Source organism: Macrosteles quadrilineatus, unplaced genomic scaffold (assembly GCF_028750875.1).
Source record: "Macrosteles quadrilineatus isolate MER2022 unplaced genomic scaffold, UCM_ALF_1.0 Scaffold_2__2_contigs__length_208266976, whole genome shotgun sequence".
In the NCBI taxonomy this organism is placed as follows: Eukaryota; Metazoa; Arthropoda; class Insecta; order Hemiptera; family Cicadellidae; genus Macrosteles; species Macrosteles quadrilineatus.
In genome coordinates, this window is record NW_026542595.1 from 204,640,841 (window position 1) to 204,662,352 (window position 21,512).

General features: G+C 36.8%; 1 protein-coding gene and 3 non-coding genes across 4 annotated transcripts in view; 1 reads left to right on the forward strand and 3 right to left on the reverse strand.

Annotated features, from left to right (window-relative positions):
* Nucleotides 1-21,512, reverse strand: part of LOC128985308 (histone acetyltransferase KAT7) — a 150,197-nt gene that overhangs the window by 77,331 nt on the left and 51,354 nt on the right. The window lies entirely within an intron of this gene.
* Trnai-aau (transfer RNA isoleucine (anticodon AAU)) lies at nucleotides 11,933-12,006 on the reverse strand. Its single transcript has one exon. It is a non-coding gene; the product is annotated as a tRNA-Ile (tRNA).
* Trnai-aau (transfer RNA isoleucine (anticodon AAU)) lies at nucleotides 12,092-12,165 on the reverse strand. The gene has a single exon. It is a non-coding gene; the product is annotated as a tRNA-Ile (tRNA).
* Trnar-ccu (transfer RNA arginine (anticodon CCU)) lies at nucleotides 13,613-13,685 on the forward strand. The gene has a single exon. It is a non-coding gene; the product is annotated as a tRNA-Arg (tRNA).

The window sequence follows — 21,512 nt, forward strand, 5'->3', positions numbered from 1 at the left end:
CTTCACTGTTGTGGCGAATGGTGGCCAAGCTTTGCACAAGGTACCGCGATATACTGCCGTTGTAGTTGTCTGGCACGACGTATAAGTGGGTTGACGGCTGACGACTCCCTCAATAATGCAACACCTCTGACACCTTCACTGTTGTGGCGAATGGTGGCCAAGCTTTGCACAAGGTACCGCGATATACTGCAGTTGTAGTTGTCTGGCACGACGTATAAGTGGGTTGACGGCTGACGACTCCCTCAATAATGCAACACCTTTGACACCTTCACTGTTGTGGCGAATGGTGTCCAAGCTTTGCACAAGGTACCGCGATATACTGCAGTTGTAGTTGTCTGGCACGACGTATAAGTGGGTTGACGGCTGACGACTCCCTCAATAATGCAACACCTTTGACACCTTCACTGTTGTGGCGAATTGTGGCCAAGCTTTGCACAAGGTACCGCAATTACTGTTGGTGAAAGAATATCTCTCAAACGTACCTCCCAAAAGAATGTCTACACTCTAAACATGTACATTACACTGTGTAACGCAAAACATTAGACGCCAAACTAACCAACAATGTTTAAATGTTAAGATTTGATTAATATAGATTGAAAGCAACTCAGTATTTAGTTAAAATTGTATGTAACAACAAATACATCAAAAGAAAACCCAGCTCAAATCATTTATGAAAAAAAGAAAATCTTAATTGTATTGATATTTCATAAGACGAATGGCCGTCTTTATAAAAGGGTTAGTCTGAGCGACTATTCTTGGAATTTCATTCGAGAAGGCTGGCGCTGTTAATTAAGAATATCGTAGAAGTGTTAATTAAACAAAGTCCAATAATCGCGACGACGAAAGCTTAATATTACTTGACAGCGTTGACTTTCACCTCCTACTGAAAGATGTCCCCAACATAGTAACAGATAAATTTATTTTTAATTTAAAAATAAATCCACTAGAAACTAAATTAAAGAATTTTACATCCAACGATCCGGTTAGTTTGAATTTATTCTGTTTCAGCTTTGTACGTAATATATGAATTTTGAACCTATTGAAATTTGAGTGATCAATTAGGACCTAATATTTTCAATGGAGCTGAAGGTTTTCCAGTACATAGAGTTAAACACTTAATAAGTTCGTGCCCGATGATCGAATTCCTTGTATGAGGGTATAGAGTTGGAGTAAGAAGGCATTCCTGAATGGTATTGTGCTTACAATAAGACCAATATAAATCATCACAATCTACACACATCAAAGAGTACAATATTAGTATACGTTCTAAAAAATAAATTACCAGGCTTATCAGTTAAAAGGTATACTTTTTTCAATACTATGTTTTATCGGCCGTTTTATCTGAGGCCTATAATCGTTAAACGGTATAAATAGCATAAAACTACAGTGAATAAGCGAAACAATATTATTTCAACCCGCTATCCCGTTGCTGGTTGGTATTATCTTTGTAATACGTACTTTGTATGCGCTCTCCCAACGAGTCGCTCCAAAACTAACACTCTGATTATGGTTTGGGTTTTGTTTTGTCAATTCATAATATTGTGACACTGATATGTTAAATTGTATGGTAGTAATGTGTCAGAGCCGCAAGACAATTTTCGGTACCAAAGGTTCATGGGAAAGCAACCAATGCCGACAAATTGAATAGATGTAAAAGTGTTGGTACGAATGCTTCGGTAGTGCAGAGCACGTACCTGATGGCATAAGAACAATTGCAACTTACTTTCAAGGAATGGCTGCTGTAAATTTGTACCTATGGTACCGGAACCGAGAGTAAAAAGTGGTACAATCGTTTATGGATTATTTAAATCTGAAAGTGTTGTTTCGTATGAAGAGTGGAAGTCATTTTACTTTATTTCAACACTATCTCAATTTTAGCAGCTTTTTTGGCAAACATTAAATGTGCGGAACGGTGGTTTGATAATTATATGTAAGGTACTTGGAGAGACGGGTAAAGAAAGAATAATTAAATTATCTACAGTACTCTCCTAAAGAATTGGCATTTCAAAATTACGTTGATGTGAAAAGTTGGTATGAAACTATAATTATTTGTCCATTTTTTAAATGTAAATTCTAGTTCTTTGAGCCGGTAACTTTTCTAAACAAGACATATATTTCGAGGGTAAAAAATGCCATGGGTGTTTATTGACTTTATCTACATGGAGATTTTTCTACTCAAATCCATTAAATGCTTGAATTCGGATTACACGGCAAATAAGAAATATACATGGACAAATTTATTACAAACTAGAAAATCTTTAAAAAAGTAAAAATTATAACCATAATTTATAAAATGAACCTCAAATATGTGGATAATAGTTCCGCTTTGAATATTTCAACCTTTATCAAAACCTAACCACACAGTATGTCGTCTTCAATCATTAAATAACAAATACACAAACCCCTTTCAGTTCGTCCACTAATAGTCTCACCGTGTAGCTTTGCAAAACCGCATTATCTGCATACAGAACGAATTTAGACCAAAACTGGTGCTGAATAAAGGCGAGAGAAGCGGGCGCATATAAACTGCGCATTAGATTGGGTAAAGGCGGAGATAAGGGATTAAAACTGGCCTTTACACAACAATAACTAACAAGGGAGCCTGTTGCGTGGACCTCACCCAGACCTTGCTGTCAGTGCTCGCACTCTTGGGATGCTGGCGACTGAAATAAGATGACGTTACAACCCTTACGGGGGAATTGACATCCAATCGAGCCTCGTCCAATCTGTGTACCTCGGTACATAGATTAAAAACATTGCAGGTAGTATTGCACTCAAAAGGTTTTTTCAGGGGTCAAACTGGCATATTGTAACAAGGGGGTATAAAAACACGTTCCTAAAATATGCTTACAGCTCATTAAACATTATGGTTACTAATGGATTTAAATTAATTGTAATATCCCCCAAATACAATGAAATTAAATTACCATAACCAGAATTAAACATCAAACACAAAATGTATGCCTTCAATTCAATTATCGATTATTTAAGATGGGGACGCCACAATGTACGTATTTTAACCCAAATACGAGTGAAGGATGAGTGTAGGATTAGTGACGCGATCTTGTAGTCTTGTTAGTGACTAAGGCCGACATGTTCCTTAGACACAGCTGTTAATTAATAGCCCATACAGCTAATGGCAACTAAGGGACCTACAGTTTATAGTGGAATCCGAACCACATTTTTTCCTTGTAATTTACGAATTGGTCTAATTATCAGGACAGTACTGCGGATAGTCGTAGTACTCACTAGTGCGGACGTTAATCCACACCAGGGAGCATCGCATCCACAGTGCATCCCTATAAATATCCACAAGCCTTAGACTTAAAAAGCCCCCAAATATGCCACATGCACGGTAAAAAATCGCAAGTGCAAAAAAATCGCATCTAGGAAAATAGTCAGGATATGGCATATCGACCAAGTACAGTACAGTACCGTCAAGAATGCGCTAGCCGCGCCGCGACGCTCTCTATGTCTATGTACTATTTTTAGCGACCCCCTCCCCCTCAGCTCTGACCTTGCACCTAGGTGCATCAGACTGGTCGTTGGACTGGTTTCGCCCCCCCCCCCCATATCCGGGTTCACCTAGGGTCGTCGTCAACCATACGGTGGCAGCCGTGGCATCGCCGAAATCTCAGTCTGCAGATTGCACAATACTTTAATCATTGATTGTAGAACAGAATAGACATACACACACAGCTGTAGCCAATTTTAGAATAAACATAAACGTTGTTCAAATTGTGCTGCCGACAGAGTGCGCTGATATCAGTTATAAAATTTCGTCGATTTTTAAAATCTAAGACAATCTGAAATATCAAAATACTGTAGTAAACCATCTTTTAAATCATAAAACTACAAGAGAATGAAAAATCAGAGGCTATAATCACAGACTAGACTCTATAGTCTGTGATATAATGTTGACAGTAGTCCAAAACAATTGTTGACTGGAGGCACGGAAAACGTACTACTATAACCTGTTATAGTAGTACCAGTACGTTTTCTGTGCTGGAGGTTACAAAAATCGGCTTTGTAGGAATTGGAGACCTTTAAAAGTGAAATAAAATTTATAGCTTACGATGAATAAAATTTTAAATCGAATAAATATATTAATGCAGACACTTACTAAATCATGCATGAAGCAGTAAAGAAAACGTTGGGAAAAAACTAACAAAATTCAGCAATACGATAAGTACTGTACCAAAAAGTATAAAATCTAAAAAAAAAATTACGTACTGTATATTGGAGTGGTCGTAAAAAGAGATCCGTTTATTCATAAATTTTTTTCTTCAATACATTTTATATGGAAAACATGGGCAAATGTGTTTTTTCAAGAACTTTAACTATTTTCATTAGCCATTTCGATCAAGCGAAAAAAATCAATCACCAAGAAACAACAAAAGCACAAAACGTCACACTAGCTACTAGAAAATAACGAGTAGTGAAACTACACGGATCATATATTGTCAACAAACAAAAGCACGACGTCGGAAATAGAGTAATCTGCTAAGAGGCAGACATCGCTAGTTAGAGGCAATGTTAATTAATTAACATCAGGTGGATCAGTGGATGGTGATTGGCGGGACTGCGGCAACAATGAATTATTGAATGAGTCCGCGTAGTTCCCGCGATGGCTACCAGGTCGCAGCACAGAGCAGCGCTAGTATCGATTCCACGCTGTTGCCGCTATCGCCGCCGATTACGAAAATGATTATTATAGTAGCTGATTATTAATACTTGGTTAATACAAAATATCAATGAGGTGTTCTATGTCTGTAATAAACGCTTCATTGTCTTATTTGATTTTATTGCACCCTATACTTTTATTGCATGCCTTTAATCTGGTTATAACGTTATGCTGTTTGGTATGATATAAATATATGGGTCGAGATACAGGTATATAAAATAACAATAATATATTGTTTACATTATTTACATTTCTTCAATTTGCCTTTCTTTGCCTGAAAAATTCGCACTCTCATTGTTTAATTGGTTATTATTCTCATGGTAACACATTTGTCCCACATTGGTAACACATTGGTTATACATTTAGTCATGTATAGTTTTATATTGTGTAAAATAAACGTTTTAAGAATTACAAATTGACAAACAATTCAAGGTAAAATGTAAAGCCCGATAATCGATTCAATAATTACTTTTCAACTATCTCGACCTCATTTGTGTCGGAATTAAAAAGTTGTATATTTTGTACAACTTGAACCTACATTCAACACACATTCAACTTGTACATGTACAAAACAACTACAGCAGTATACGGAAAAGAGGAAACGTACCGACGTCACTGGAAATAAAAAAAAAAACAAAAAAAAAAAACAACACTACTTATAAAACCAAATTTCTGTTGTACAATATTGGACTGTTCTATTTTTTCCATTTCGAATTCATATTTGCAATAAAAATTAAATGTCATAATATTTAATGGATTTTCAATGCCCGTGTTTCAAGTAGGCTATTTCAACAGTATCCATGTCTTTAAAGGGACACATTTTTTATAGTCATTACAATACCCCTTAATGTTCAAGCCCCCTCATGTTATAACATAAGGGGTTGCTATTATAATAAATAACTTCCATCAATCAACTTTCAACTGAATAAATTAGCATCCCTAATGTAGAAAACAAAAGTATTTATGGACAATCGTAAAATCACAACAGCAAACTCGCAAACCTACACAAACATTCAAACTGAGATATGACAAAACCCGGATATTATCGAATCGGTTATTGGAAATCGGTCAAAACAAAGGAATTTTTAAACGCGTCTTCAAACATTACCTCGAAACGTTTCAACATTTTCATTTTCAATCCTATTTCATTGCGAGATTCCACAACGATTTCCAGTCAAAGCTGGATGAAATTCAAAACGAAGAAATTTGAAAAATGTGATTCTTGTGTTTGACCGAGCGTTTTCGCAGGCCGCACCTTTTGGTTCCTGTCGGTTGTTCGGTTTTCGGTTTCTGCACAGGTACGGAAAATTCCGCGGCCACCGGAAGTGGCGCGGGCGCCAGCTGTACCGGAAGTGAGGTCAAGTAGTTTCCTGCGGCGAAATTCCCGCCAAACCGCGACATGCGGTTTACGCTGATGTCCAGTGACCAGTGAACAGTGTCCAGTACACAGCAACATTTGACAGATTTTGCTAACTGAAACTGACGAGATCGTAGCTATGTCATATTGATATGAATGATTACAAATTCAAATGTGTGGTAATTTGAAGTAAATTTTGGTAGGTCCGGGGGGTTTCGGTACGATACTCCTAGGACCTGTGAAGATCTTATGGGACAGTAAAAACGTCCTGTATGAAAAAAAAATACAACGCAAATTTATTTTTTGAATATTAATAATTAAATTAAATAATAACCAGCAGCAAATGGAAAAAACCAAATATTTTATGAACGAGAAAAATTGTAATATTTGTAAAAGAATCATAATATGCATCCCGTCCAAAGAATCCAACCATTTTCCTCGTTTACCAGTGCGGGAGTGTGAACCTGTTTTCAGCCAAAATACATCAATATTCTTGAGGTGTACGTTGTGTACAAAAATGTTGGTAAATGGTAATCCGTCTCATTCTAAAAGCAACGATCGATTTTAATGTATCATTCATTAGAATAGGAATCAACAGGAGAGCTAATAATCAACTCATTTATTTCTAAATAAATAAAGTAGTAAAAAACACGGTAGGTGGTCTAGAGGTAGGTAAAACTTAAAGATAAGCTACGTGTTTATTTTTCATACACGAGTATTTCTTTAATATAATACAAAACTCAAGGTTCATTCAGATACTTATAGACTAGGAAACAAAAGTTTTGTTTCCAGTCTATGCAGTCTATGCTGGTATTCCTTGCTCGCTGGTATATGCGTTTGGCTAAGTACACTATCAGAATGAATAATACATTTAGGTAAATTAAAATTAAAATTGTAAACAATTCCAGCGTAAACAAGAATATGGTTAATTTAAGGTCTGAAGTAAGTAATGCCTCGTATCCAAAGTTTTTTTATAAATCACACCAAACCTAGATGGCTGTAATTATAAACTGGATATTGTTATATCACCATCCCATATGGAAAGCACAACGAGAAAATAACACCACTGTGTCATAAATAAATGTTGCATAGAGGATTGCCAATTCCTTGTAGTCAAATAAATACGATACGGTTATTCCAAATTATTTTGCGAACTCCATCTAGTGTCCACGCGCTGAACTGAGGTAGACGACCTATGAGTCAGCATTCAACGTGCTGACACCCGACCTGGGCCACGTCAGCGCGGAACATTCCGCCAAACCTCACCGCGTTGACAACAAATCGTATGACTATTGGAAGTGTCCACAGCGCAAAACTTTGGTGGCCTGATTCCAGCAGAAAATGTTTAGACATATAAATAATAAAATGACTTGCTGCAAAAGTTACGTTTGAATAATTTATCAAGTCGAAACGATTGTTAGCATTTTTAGAATATGTTTTCTTTGTTTTTACTGGTCTTTTCTAAAATAGGTCCGCTACTATTAAAACTATAAAAACCCCACAGTTTAGGTTAGGTTAGTTAGGTTAGGTTAGTTTATAGCTTTACTCAAACGGTTTTGTTATTTACTGAACAGAAATAATCACAAAAACTAAAAAATCACAAAAAACATTAAACCGATACGGTTACGGTTGATATGATAATGTCCGACGACTTTCAATACTGTATGCACAACGCGGATAGTTTTCATTCATCTATGAGTATGACTCCCTCAGTACCAGACATTCATTTGACAACAATTTAATCGTGTAGGGAAGCCCTCTTCTGAAAAAGACACTTAACTTCTTGTTGAACGAACCCACACATCATAATCAGGGAACTTGACCTATCACGGTCCCAGGTTTGAGTCTCGCTGTACACTTAAACACAACTCATTTCCCGTGGATATTCGCCAGGAGCTATCACTAGAGTAAAAGGCTTTACCTGTACTTGTCGCTTATCCTGGTATAAGGCCCGTTTTGCCAGAAGCGTCTGGTGCGTCTGACGCTCAGCGATGATCGCTAGAGCGATAATCGCTCAGCGTCTATCGCTCGGGTCTATTTTGCCAGAAGCGTCTGTTCCTTGCGATTATTCGATCAGTGAGTGGGAAAATGAGCTGTAAAAAGCAAATAGTAAAGTATTTGTTAGCTGAGGAATTAGACGATGAAGAGATATTAGAAATGTTGTCCAAACCTAGGGAAGAAGTGCGTAATATGTTTTAAGAGACCTAAAGAGGGATATTTTAAATTGTTAATTGAAAATCACCTCCACTCTGATGAGACCAAGTTTCACTAGTTTCGTCTAATTTTTCACTAGTGTTTAAGTTTTTTTAATCTTCTTCACTATTGAATAACCACTTTGATTGTGAGATGTCATTAAACTTGTAAACACAACTTATTTAAGGAAACAAAGTTATGTCAACAACTAAACACGTGCTTATTCCAGTAATAATCGCTAGCGACTGCGTCTCCGTCTGCTCCAGGAGCAGTGGTCCGCGTCAGACGCTTGCGTCTCAGTTACAGTCGCTGGCGGCTGTAGCGATCATCGTGGTAGCGATAGACGCTTCTGGCAAAATAGACTAACCTAAAACAATGCAAAGCAGTGGGCAGCGATGGACGCGGAGCGATAATCGCTGAGCGATAGACGCACGAGACGCTTCTGGCAAAACGGGCCTTTATAGACTTTATCTATGGTCGTACCATAGATTGAAGAGTAGGCATGTCTACTTCTTTAATCTATGGTCGTGCATTAATGCAAACATAAAAAATAAAACGTCAACAAAGTTGCTTCGAAAGATGGGGTTAAAGATGGTTGGGGACTTAAAAACTTCTTCTAAATCTAGTTCGTTGCGCAGGTTGGCTGAATATCCAAATAGGGATAAGCTACAGGTTCACGCTGGAATAATAATGTTCTGATGATGTTGACATTCTTGAAGCGTTTTCAACAATCCTACTACAGTACCATGAAAACCTTGATATAAAAATCAAATACTAATAATTTATTTTGGTCTTAAATTGTTACGAGGTGTTCCGTCCTACATACGGGAATGCAAGTTGAGTAATTCCATTAGACAATTAATGATCAAGAAGTTATTTACAACTAGCTGTAACCCGCGGGCTTTGCCCCGTTTAACTTCTTATTATCAAGATTATCTCGTTCGCATGGCTCAATCACGTCCTGGTTGAAGTTTGTTCGCTACGCTCACTCACCTTTAGGCTGGAGCTCGTTCGCTACGCTCACTCACCTTTAGGTTGGAGCTCGTTCGCTGCGCTCACTTGCCTTCAGGTTAGCTCGTTCGCTACGCTAACTCGCCTCCAGGTTAAAGTTCGTTCGCTACGCTCACCTACCTTTTGGTTGCAAATTAGCTGTTGTCATAAATGTAAAAGAAATAATAGTGCTGCACCCTGTTGGCAATTCTTGTAACTTTAATGCTATTGAACATCATAGAACAGAACCAACTTGTTTAATTGAAACAGCTGTTAAGATTCAATAGTTTCATTTCTCATAAGGTTAACATGGGAAACTCCAGAGCCACTGGGGCGGAGCCCGAAAGGATTTTTGAAATAAGAATATGCCTATGTGTTAATCGGGAATGTGAGCTATCATCATGCCAAATTTCAGCCCAATCCGACCAGTATTTTTCGCGTTCACTTGTCACAAACATACATCCATACATCCAAACTTTCTCATTTATAATATTAGTAGGATTAACCGTCAAACATGGAAGAAATGAAGTTATGGTAGGTTCATTAAAATTATTAAATGCATTATATGTTTCTAAGGTCATTGCAGACGTTAATATTTGAACATTAGTTAATTTGTTAAGATTTTGAAATTGTGTGCATTTCGTCGACACTAGTGCGCCAAGTGTCACCATCAACATCAAGCCACGAAAAACGAACTTCAAATTTTACAATGGCATAAGACGTCTACTTATGTTGGTTAGTCTTCCAATACCAAGCCATGTGTCCGTGAACGTATAGACATGTACAATTATCAATTATCAATCATTGAGATGGGGACGCCACCTAGGTGCGTATTTTAACCCAAATATGAGTGGAGGATGAGTGTAGAATGGTGTGTGAAGACCTGTGTAGCTTTGTTACTGACTAAGATCAGCGGTTTCATTAGTCAGGATCATTTATTTAAAGCCCAATGATCAGGATTGAGATATTCTAGGTAAATATGTTGTATATGACAGCGCCTGCAAGTAGTTGAGCGGCAGAGGGCAAACATAGACACTAGTCATCAAACATGGAAGAAATGAAGTTATGGTAGGTTCATTAAAATTATTAAATGCATTATATGTTTCTAAGGTCATTGCAGACGTTAATATTTGAACATTAGTTAATTTGTTAAGATTTTGAAATTGTGTGCATTTCGTCGACACTAGTGCGCCAAGTGTCACCATCAACATCAAGCCACGAAAAACGAACTTCAAATTTTACAATGGCATAAGACGTCTACTTATGTTGGTTAGTCTATGCCAATACCAAGCCATGTGTCCGTGAACGTATAGACATGTAATTATCAATTATCAATCATTGAGATGGGGACGCCACCTAGGTGCGTATTTTAACCCGAATATGAGTGAAGGATGAGTGTGTGAATGGTGTGTGATGACCTGTGTAGCTTTGTTACTGACTAAGATCAGCGGTTTCATTAGTCAGGATCATTTATTTAAAGCCCAATGATCAGGATTGAGATATTCTAGGTAAATATGTAGTATATGGCAACGCCTGCAAGTAGTTGAGCAGCAGAGAGCAAACATAGACACTAGTCATATTGCATACGTTCCCCGTCGGGCGCTCACTACATCTCCGTAAAGTCTTGAATTTCCGATTTGTATGAACTGTACTGTAGTGTTTGTACAAGTTATATTTTTTCTGTTACTTGACTACCAATCGATTGAGTATCCCGAAATCAGGTATTATTTATGATGGTTTGAATTTTATACGTTTTACTGAGTTGATTGCTGGAAGAAAATTGTTTCACGCTATTTTCCTGCTATCTATAATTACGAATAGGAAAAAATATACAGTAAAACCATACAATAAGTTAATCATACATCATTTTTAAGACGCTATATATTTGACCTCGCCGTCGTAAATGAGATTAATCCTTTTTATCTTTAACAGTGGTTATCTAAAACAATTGAAACTTAAGTTACCGAGTAATATTTATCGGAAAAAGTTTGATACGCCACATAGTTGTAAATCGACCCATCATTTACAAGTTATTTGGCTTGATAGAAAAAACAGATATAGTCTTTGAACAATATTGTGCTTTTTACACAACGTGTAAAAGTTCTTAGTTTACACTAAAAATTTAGGTACGAGCCTAGGCAAGTAACTTTTTCTGGTAATTCTAGAAAACAGTGACTGCTAGCTCCATTCTTACCATTCTTACTGTTTCGTTTCAGCATTGACTTAATATCTCTACACAGATATAAAGTCATAATCTCTACACAGATATAAAGATATAAAGTGTAGAGATATAAAGTCAATGGTAATAGGGTAATAGTAGGCAGATTTTACACATGTATAGCAATATTGCATGCGTAACAGCATCGTAACAGCATTGACTTTATATGTAACAGTTTATTTACAATATTGAAATAAAAACTAACCAAAGTACCTCTTAAATTATTATTATTAATAAGTTGGGATCATCGATGTATAAACACATCGATGGTTGGGATCCAAAGCGAAAGCATTACAATTTCACTTATTTTCTCTCGATCTTTCAATGTTTCAATCAACCTATTGGTCCGTTACTTTACTACACTACCGCTATTAAGTCACAATGTGGTGAAGTGAATCTTTTCGATTCAAAAATTGAATTGAAGAGCTATTTCAAAAACTGTCGTTGGTTATAAGTGGTGAAAACCACAAATAAATACGCAAAATGATAGTGGCCCATGGGGGGATCGAACCCACGACCTTCGCGTTATTAGCACGACGCTCTAACCAACTGAGCTAATGGGCCAGTTGGACGGCGCAAGAGATTGACCTAGTAATGAGATCTCCAACTTTACTTTTACCAAGAACAAGGAACTAAAAGCAAAAGTAAGTGGCCCATGGGGGGATCGAACCCACGACCTTCGCGTTATTAGCACGACGCTCTAACCAACTGAGCTAATGGGCCAGTTGAAGAACAAGAGGGATTAGCTGACTTTTGAACTGCGCAGCTTTTTAAAGTGTACAGATATTCGTAAAACGATACTACCATAAAAAAATTTACTATGGCCATACAGTATTATTATGACTAGGATAAAATAAACGAGTCCAGATTTGTATTCATTTGCTGCTCCATTTCGAGCAACATCAAGAACGCGAGGTCTGTATTTCATGCAATTATACACATAAGGCAGAAGCTTAAACAGTTAATTCAGGTTAAAAACATCTGCCATATAACCCTTTTAAAGTTCATCAAGACAAAACATATTTTATTAAATTAAAATATACTTACTTAAGATATTACAAAAGATCTGAAAAAATCATCTAAAACTACTGCTTCTAGCGGATTGTGAGACACTTAACTAGACAATAGCATATATAACTACAAAACTCTAGCAACGAAACAAATAATTGTTTTATTATCTACGGCATTCTACAGTATATAACTACAGAACTCTAGCAACGAAACAAATAATTGTTTTATTATCTACGGCATTCTACAGTATTTGGATTGCTCGATTGCTAATTGCTATATGCAGCTATATGAGTTTTTTTTTTGTTTGCACAGGCAGTGCCAACCTGATTATAATGTTACTTTGATTATAGATTATTGATGTAGATAATAGTCGTAACACTTCGGCCCAAGTAACACTTCGGCCCAAGTAACACTTCGGCCCAAGTAACACTTCGGCCCAGTAACATTTCGGCCCGAAACCCTCAGATGTGGCCTACGGTCCAACTCTCTACCTGCCCACTAGTAACACTTCGTCCCAACAAAATATTTGACAGGTTAGGTTAGGTTAGGTTAGGTAAGATTCCACCGATTCTCCGTCATGTGAGGTCAGAGGATGCAAGGGGTGACGGTTAGGCGACATTCCACCAGAGGGTGGTTGCACAGTATACAGGTCATGTACCTCTTACTACCTGAACTGCGTTCCTCAACCCTTGTAAATTTTTCGTCGGGCCGAAATGTTACTCCATTAGCTTATTTAATCATCTGTAAAAGCGAGTGGGACGAAGTGATACTGTTTTTCTAAGAAATTTGAGTTTGGCCGAAATGTTACTGGGCCGAAGTGTTACTACATCATATTGTTCTATTAATAATCTTGTTTTCCAAAAAATAACTGAACTAAGTTTAGATATTTGTTACATAGTATCAAATCGCCCATTACAAAACAAACCGATAAACATAAGTTTATGCAGCCATACAGCAATAAATACCATCAAGTTACCGGTTATTTTGTATAATTCCTTTGATTTCATACGCAATTTCGTCAAAACAAGTAGGACGTTCAACAACAGCTACATAACTGTGAAGACTGAAGAAATCAACAATGCAGTGAGAAGGCTGGGGGGGGGGGTAGGAGGGGGGGAGGTGACACTCTCAACCGCGCAGAAGTGCCGCCAGATCCCAAGCCCCTGTGGCCTAATGGATAAGGCATCGGTCTCCTAAACCGGGGATTGTGGGTTCGAGTCCCACCAGGGGTAATAAAATTTTATGTCCCACAATTAAACGATGATTTTGTAAATTAATTGAACTAATCTGAACAGCAAATATCAGTTCTCAATTCATAAATATTGATGCATATTTAATTTTTAATAAAAATTTTTGTTGAGTATTTTTTTTTGCATTTTGTTTAATGTATTTGAACATGTGATACACGTGTGTTATGATTCTCGTTCTCAGACCGGACATCAGGCTTTAGCTTTCTATTGGCAGCTCATACAATAGTCGGTAATTACACAAGTCTACTTGTTATGATAACATTGGATTGGTCTACTACACACAGCCAGACCATATACGAAGTACGGCAATAATTAAGAATGTCAAGTAATTATTATAACTTCGCCTGTGTTCAATCAGACGACATCCGTACACCGATGTAAATATCATTATTACATTACGTGAAATCGTTGAGAATATTGTTTAGTAAGAAACACAGAATCTATACAGGGTGGTAAAAAAGTCCCAGGACACTTAAGTATTTTAAAAAATAATGTAGATAGAACTACAATACTTGGGTACAAAGTTACAAGACATTAAACTCTATTTCAACACATACAGTATGACCTATGCTTCCATTTAAGATTTTCTTCCGACTCCTTGTGGGCCGTCCCCCTGAAGAGTTATTGGATCAGTGAATATGTGTTAAAATAGTGTTTTACACCCTGTAACTTTGTACCAAGAATTGTAGCTCTATCTGCATTATTTTTTAAAATATTTAACTGTCCTAGAACTTTTTTACCACCCTGTATATTTAATACGCTAGGCATATTTTTGTCATAATTGTTTTGGAGCGGGAGCGGTAGTGCTACCCATGGTGCTACCGATCACCATGTCCAAGGTGTCGTTAGAATGGTCTTAGCATGTAGTTTTGCCATCAAACAAAAAAAAAACTTTGGAATTCCATCAGGGCTCTGCCCCAGTGGCCTTCAAAGTTCCCATGCTATTCTCAGGGAAGAAAATGTGTGTTTACATTTGAACAAATGAATACTTTGAAATTGACACTAATACAGTATTTGAAACAGCTGGTTATACTCAAATTGGAGACATAAGCTATAAGGATTTATTAGATTACTTGAAAAGATTGATGTTTCACTGTGTTCCTATTTCATATTTCACCTAGTTCTTATTTGAAAAACAACAAACAGATCAATATAGGTCAAATAGGTATAACAAGTACTGTATGCCTAAAGTTGTAAATTTTAACACCCCCAAAAAATGTTAGCAAGCAATTCAACAATATACTTTGACTAATTTATGTTTCCCACTAACAGATTACCGTAATTTATCAGTTTGCCATAAAAACTTACTTTAATACTTTTCAATGAAATGGAGACAATACAAAGTAAGTTTACTGACTTGGTTGAAATGAAATATTTACTATTTGAATTTGGGTTGGCGTAAATACCTATTACAATGGAAAAAAGCAAGAGAGCCTGGATAATTATTTGAAATACTAAAAAGAAAACTGAATTAACACTTTGCTGCATTTCTTAGTAATCATTGTAAGAGCCAATTTGCAAACTATGGAAACATAGAAAAGTCATAGAACACCACCAAGGAAAAGAAATAGAGATAATGTTTTTTAGAATTTATAATCGTTATTATTGAAAAATGATAAGATATTTACAATAAATGTTGATTATATCGATCTCTTATGTACATCTTGAGTATTTCCATAATCTTTGAGGCGAATCTTAAAGTAATCAGAAATTATCACTGTTATTCGTTTAAAAATAACACCTGTAATACTTAGCAATTGCCCGAATTCGAGCAACAGGTACACTAGTTAAATTAAAAACATAAACATTACTGTAAACAATCCTACTTTGACCGTTCTCATGATGTATCACCAATTTTTGATGCTGCTTACTTCAAATTAACTGTTATCATAACTAGCTGTTACCCACGGGCTCCACCCCGTTTTACTACATTAGTATTAATAAAACTATTGATTGGTTAAGTTAAGATGAAATAAACAAAACAGAATACAGTAATGGTAATACGAACAAATAATAACAGCTGAGGTATTTTTAACATTAGGTAAATGGAAAGTTCCCTTTGAAAAGCAATTACGACCTTATAGGGCAATTTTTGAAATAATGGATAATTTTGCGCAAGGTTTCTCGTCATGACGAACATTTTAAGTATATGGTTTATGGGGGTGTGACTTGTAGTTTTCTCAAAAGTTCAAGGGTACTTTTGGCTTTATAAAATACTAGCTGTAACCCGCGGGCTTTGCCCCGTTTAACTTCTTAATTTTCAAGATTATCTCGTTCGCATGGCTCAATCACGTCCTGGTTGAAGTTTGTTCGCTACGCTCACTCACCTTTAGGTTGGAGCTCGTTCGCTACGCTCACTCACCTTTAGGTTGGAGCTCGTTCGCTACGCTAACTCGCCTCCAGGTTGAAGTTCGTTCGCTACGCTCACTCACCTTTTGGTTGCAAATTAGCTGTTGTCATAAATGTAAAAGAAATAATAGTGCTGCACCCTGTTGGTAATCCTTGTAACTTTAATGCTATTGAACATCATAGAACAGAACCAACTTGTTTAATTGAAACAGCTGTTAAGATTCAATAATTCCATTTCTCATAAGGTTAACATGGGAAACTCCAGAGCCACTGGGGCGGAGCCCGAAAGGATTTTTGAAATAAGAATATGCCTATATGTTAATCGGGAATGTGAGCTATCATCATGCCAAATTTCAGCCCAATCCGACCAGTATTTTTCGCGTTCACTTGTCACAAACATACATCCATACATCCATACATCCATACATCCAAACTTTCTCATTTATAATATTAGTAGGATAGATTGCAAAAAATATAATAGTGCTGCACCCTGTTGGTAAACCTTATAACTTGTTAATGCTATTGAATATCATAGAACCAACTAATTTGGTCGAATCAGCTGACAAAATTATTTAATTCCTTTTAAATGTGAATACCCATAAGGTTAGCATGGGAAACTCCAGAGCCACTGGGGCGGAGCCTGAAAGGAGTTGAGATAACAATATGCCCATATGTTAATCGGGAATGTGAGCTATAACCACCCCAAATTTCAGCCAAATCCAACCAGTATTTTTCGCGTTTACTTGTCACAACATCCATACATACATTCAAACTTTCTCATTTATAATATACTAGCTGTAACCCGCGGGCTTTGCCCCGTTTAACTTCTTAATTTTCAAGATTATCTCGTTCGCATGGCTCAATCACGTCCTGGTTGAAGTTTGTTCGCTACGCTCACTCACCTTTAGGTTGGAGCTCGTTCGCTACGCTCACTCACCTTTAGGTTGGAGCTCGTTCGCTACGCTCACTCACCTTTAGGTTGCAGCTCGTTCGCTGCGCTCACTTGCCTTCAGGTTAGCTCGTTCGCTACGCTAACTCGCCTCCAGGTTGAAGTTCGTTCGCTACGCTCACTCACCTTTTGGTTGCAAATTAGCTGTTGTCATAAATGTAAATGAAATAATAGTGCTGCACCCTGTTGGTAATCCTTGTAACTTTAATGCTATTGAACATCATAGAACAGAACCAACTTGTTTAATTGAAACAGCTGTTAAGATTCAATAATTCCATTTCTCATAAGGTTAACATGGGAAACTCCAGAGCCACTGGGGCGGAGCCCGAAAGGATTTTTGAAATAAGAATATGCCTATATGTTAATCGGGAATGTGAGCTATCATCATGCCAAATTTCAGCCCAATCCGACCAGTATATTTCGCGTTCACTTGTCACAAACATACATCCATACATCCATACATCTATACATCCAAACTTTCTCATTTATAATATTAGTAGGATTAGTAGGATAAACCACGTTTGCGTTGGCATCGCGATCGCATCATAATCGATCCCCATGGACCTGCTGGTTGGCGGGAGAGGGTGGGTTTTGGAGGGAAGGGGCACATCAGCTGTGAGTGACAGATACAAGGCGACGCGACGCGCGTGATGCGTTCATTCATCACCAGGCGTCATTACTCACGCAAAGGGAAATGTCCCCGCTCGCCCCTGTCCAACATTGCGAAATTAAATTTCCCTAACACCTCTGGATCATAAGGCCGTTATTACTGAGCTTATGGTATACTGTACAATACGCAATTTTCACTAGCTGTGGCCAAATGGAGTGATCTGTGTCAATCAGTCAAATTTGATAAAATAAATCAATAAATAGAAGAAAATTAATATTTGTTCTAAATACTGAATCATGGATCATTTATCTTCTGATCCAAGCACTAAATCCTATGCATTGAGAGGGGTTGCATTGATAAAACTTGAGAGGGGTGTTGTTGCATTGTGGAGTCCCACAAGGCAATGCTTGTAATTATCCTCTATTCTATCAGCCATACATTTACAATACTGATCTGGGACCTGTGATTTTCTGTGAGTATACATGTTAAAAGTAAAACGATTGTTTAATCTATGGTAAAACCATTGACTATGAATCCTTAATGGTAAAACTAACCTATTGCTTTAGTTAGTAGTATTGCTGCTTGGTTCTAAATTGTGGTTAGAAGGATGACAGGAGTGATTTAGCTTAGTGATTAAAATAATTTCAAAATATTTTCCCCACATCCTCATCTTAAGACCTTTACTAGGACTGAAGTTGACTCAAATTATGACTATAGGTCTGGCACAAAACAGTTAATGCCACTTAGTAATTACTGTAGCCTAGTGGTAAACACTTGTGGCTCTGGGATATTTCATATACTGTACCTGAAAATGGTTAGGACTGAATATTACGTCAAAAAAATAAAAAATAAAAATAAATGTATATTTTTTAACGAATCTATATTAGATGTACTAAAGAATGTTTTCGATATAAATAACAGAATTAAAAGTTTGCACCACAAGTTCATCTACTACAGGAACGTTACACTTAAACACACTGAAAGGGGGCGTCAAGTTGCCAAGACTCTGAAGCAGACGAAAACTCAATGTAAATAAATCACACTACACTAAGTTGCCTAATCTTGAATCACGCTGTCCTTTAATGAAGGCATAAATTATAAGCAGGGCAAGACTCGGCCCCAGGGGTGGCAGGGGGGTCTGAGTTAGCAGGTAAGTTGAGAGAGGAGTGTCTAGCCACCCCCCTGCGGATTAAGATTTAACACCAGCATTCAGCTGAATTGGCAGATTATATCAAGTCCGCCAGACAGGTCTTTTTATTTCCTTGTCTGCTTTTAATCTCTGTCATTCAAATTTTTAGTTTATTCATCGATGGAAAACACTCTGCAAGGGCTCTACTGATGTAGCTAGTGAGAGATTTGAGACAGAGTTTTACTTAAAATAATGTATCCAATAGTCAATGGTATAACTTAAACTTGTGCTTAGAACTATCTGTACTAAGAGTTGTACTTAAAGCTCAAGTATCACTGTGTCTTTGTAAAATATACTCGCCATAAATTATTTACTTAAAAAGATATTAGGCAAAGTATGAAATGGAGATTTTACAGCACTTTTAAATATAATAATAGGGGGTTTTAAACTTTGAGCAGGCATTATGTATACTGCCCAAACATTCTTTAATAAAGGGCAAAGTAAAAAAATTTTTGTTCAAAGGTTTATTGCGGACATTTTTCATCACGATTAAAAAAAAAAAAACACACACAATACACGACTGTGTATTGATTTTTACACGATTGGGTATTGATTTTTACGATCGTGATGGAAAATGGTCGCAACAAACCTTTGAACAACATTAACTCACCATCACCAACAATGAACTTCAAACAAAGAAGTAAAAAGATTGATTGGTTCACGAAACTATTTTTTTCACAATATTGAAACATTTGGTGTATGATTAGGTTTAGTCAGTTTAGGTTTGGATCAAATTAGATAATGACAAACAAGAAATTAAAAGTAAAAAAAAAACTTCTATAACTGTGTATTTTGTTCTTTACCTGGAGAGCCAATGGGTATTCTCAGGGGTGCCCAGAGGGGGGGCACAGGAATTTTTGGGGGGGGACTTTTTTAAAGAGATTTTGGGTGGGATTTTTAATTTTTGCTAGCTGTTATAATGGCTGTATAATTTTGTAAAAGCAGTCCGAAAAAGTGTTTCTCACTAAAAGTAGCTCACTATCAACACCATCAATATTTTGCCGTTCGTAATTAAGATTGCTTCTAAGAATGGTAAAGCACCTTGTCAGACAATCCTTAACATGCCATTGTCGAATTTTACATGCTACATATTTTTTGTTGGTTCTTTAACTCCACCATCGTCAGGATTTAAAAAGATCCCCTTCTGGAGGTGTCGTCAGAATACAGTAGTTACAAACATTTAACACAAAACACGAAACGATTACAGATAGGCCTATCAATTCACGCATGTACATTGTCGTCGGCATGACTGGAAGTAAACTGAATCAGGTTCAGGTTATGATGGACCGATGACGTGGTCTCTGGATTGTCGTCTGCGTTTTCAACAGCTGATATTGGACTATTGTAGTGACTGAGAAGAGTATTGAAAATATAATGGGTTTCATAATTAATTTAGTGTTTTCACTCAAACATTTTGTGCAGTCCCAATTTTATGTATTCATATATTTCAAACTCCTCAAAGTATTTAATAAATTTCCTTTCGTGCAGTACTGTAGAATTTCTAGACCATCATTTATATCCAGCATATAAATTGGTTATTATTGTCAATGGTTTTGAATGGAAAACTCAATTATGAATCCCATTATACTTTCAACATACTTTCCTCCGTCACTACAATTAGTCCAATATCAGCTTTTGATAACACAGACGACAATCCAGAGACCACGTCTTTCCGTCATAACCTGATTCAGTTTACTTCAGTTTAGTCCTGCTGACGGTAATATACACGCGTGAATTGATAGGCCTATCTGTAATCGTTTCGTGTTTTGTGTACAAACGGATTATCTGACAAGATGCGTTCCTACCATTTTAGTCATTAAAGGCAATCCTGGGGCTATAAAAAATGAATTATAAGATTACTTCGTCACAAAAACCTTTTGTTCTGGTAGCATGGTATTTTGCCCGGCGATTTTTGTAGAAGGCAGCCTGGATGTGGCGAGCAACAAGTCTGACTTATTTCGTGACTCTGCCTATAATTTTTAAACAATTAAGATACTTTATGCCAAAGTATTATTAATACACTTAAAGCTGTTTGATATCTTAAGCCCTCTAAACATTAACGCCACCTAATATATTGTACAGTTACAGTACTGTGTTGGAGTAGAGTAGTTCACCGAGTATATTGTTGAACGTGTTGAAGACGTTGTCTATAGCAATACTGAGCACATGTTGGCTGACAATACAAATTCGGAATTTTGTAAATTGAAAAAATTCTAATTCAACGATTAGTTAGATATGTATTGTTAAATGACGTTTCCTATTAAACATTTAATTTTGATTCTCAATCAGCAAGTTTGTTTTTTGTACCTCGAGTTTACTAAATACTTTAAATACTCGTTTTATGAGGTAAATGGAAAATTGTCAGATAAATTGGTGGGGGGAGGGTAGGTTTAAATAAACGACAACATACATTGGGGGGGAACTACTCATTTGGCTTGGGGGGGGGATTGCGCCTCTGGGTTTAGGGGGGATGGGCACCTCTGGGTATTCTATATACCAGATAGGTTATGTTGGCAGTAACATATACTAAAACAGTGCTAAAACAAGTGACAGTAGCACATTCATAGCTGGTTCAATTCCAACATTTTATCTGTTTGTTCTAAAACTGACCACAACTTCAACATAATATTGATATGTCTATTTAGTGAAAGTATTATTGATGAGAGATTTATAAAGTTATACAATAATAAGTTAAATGAATATTCTGTAAAG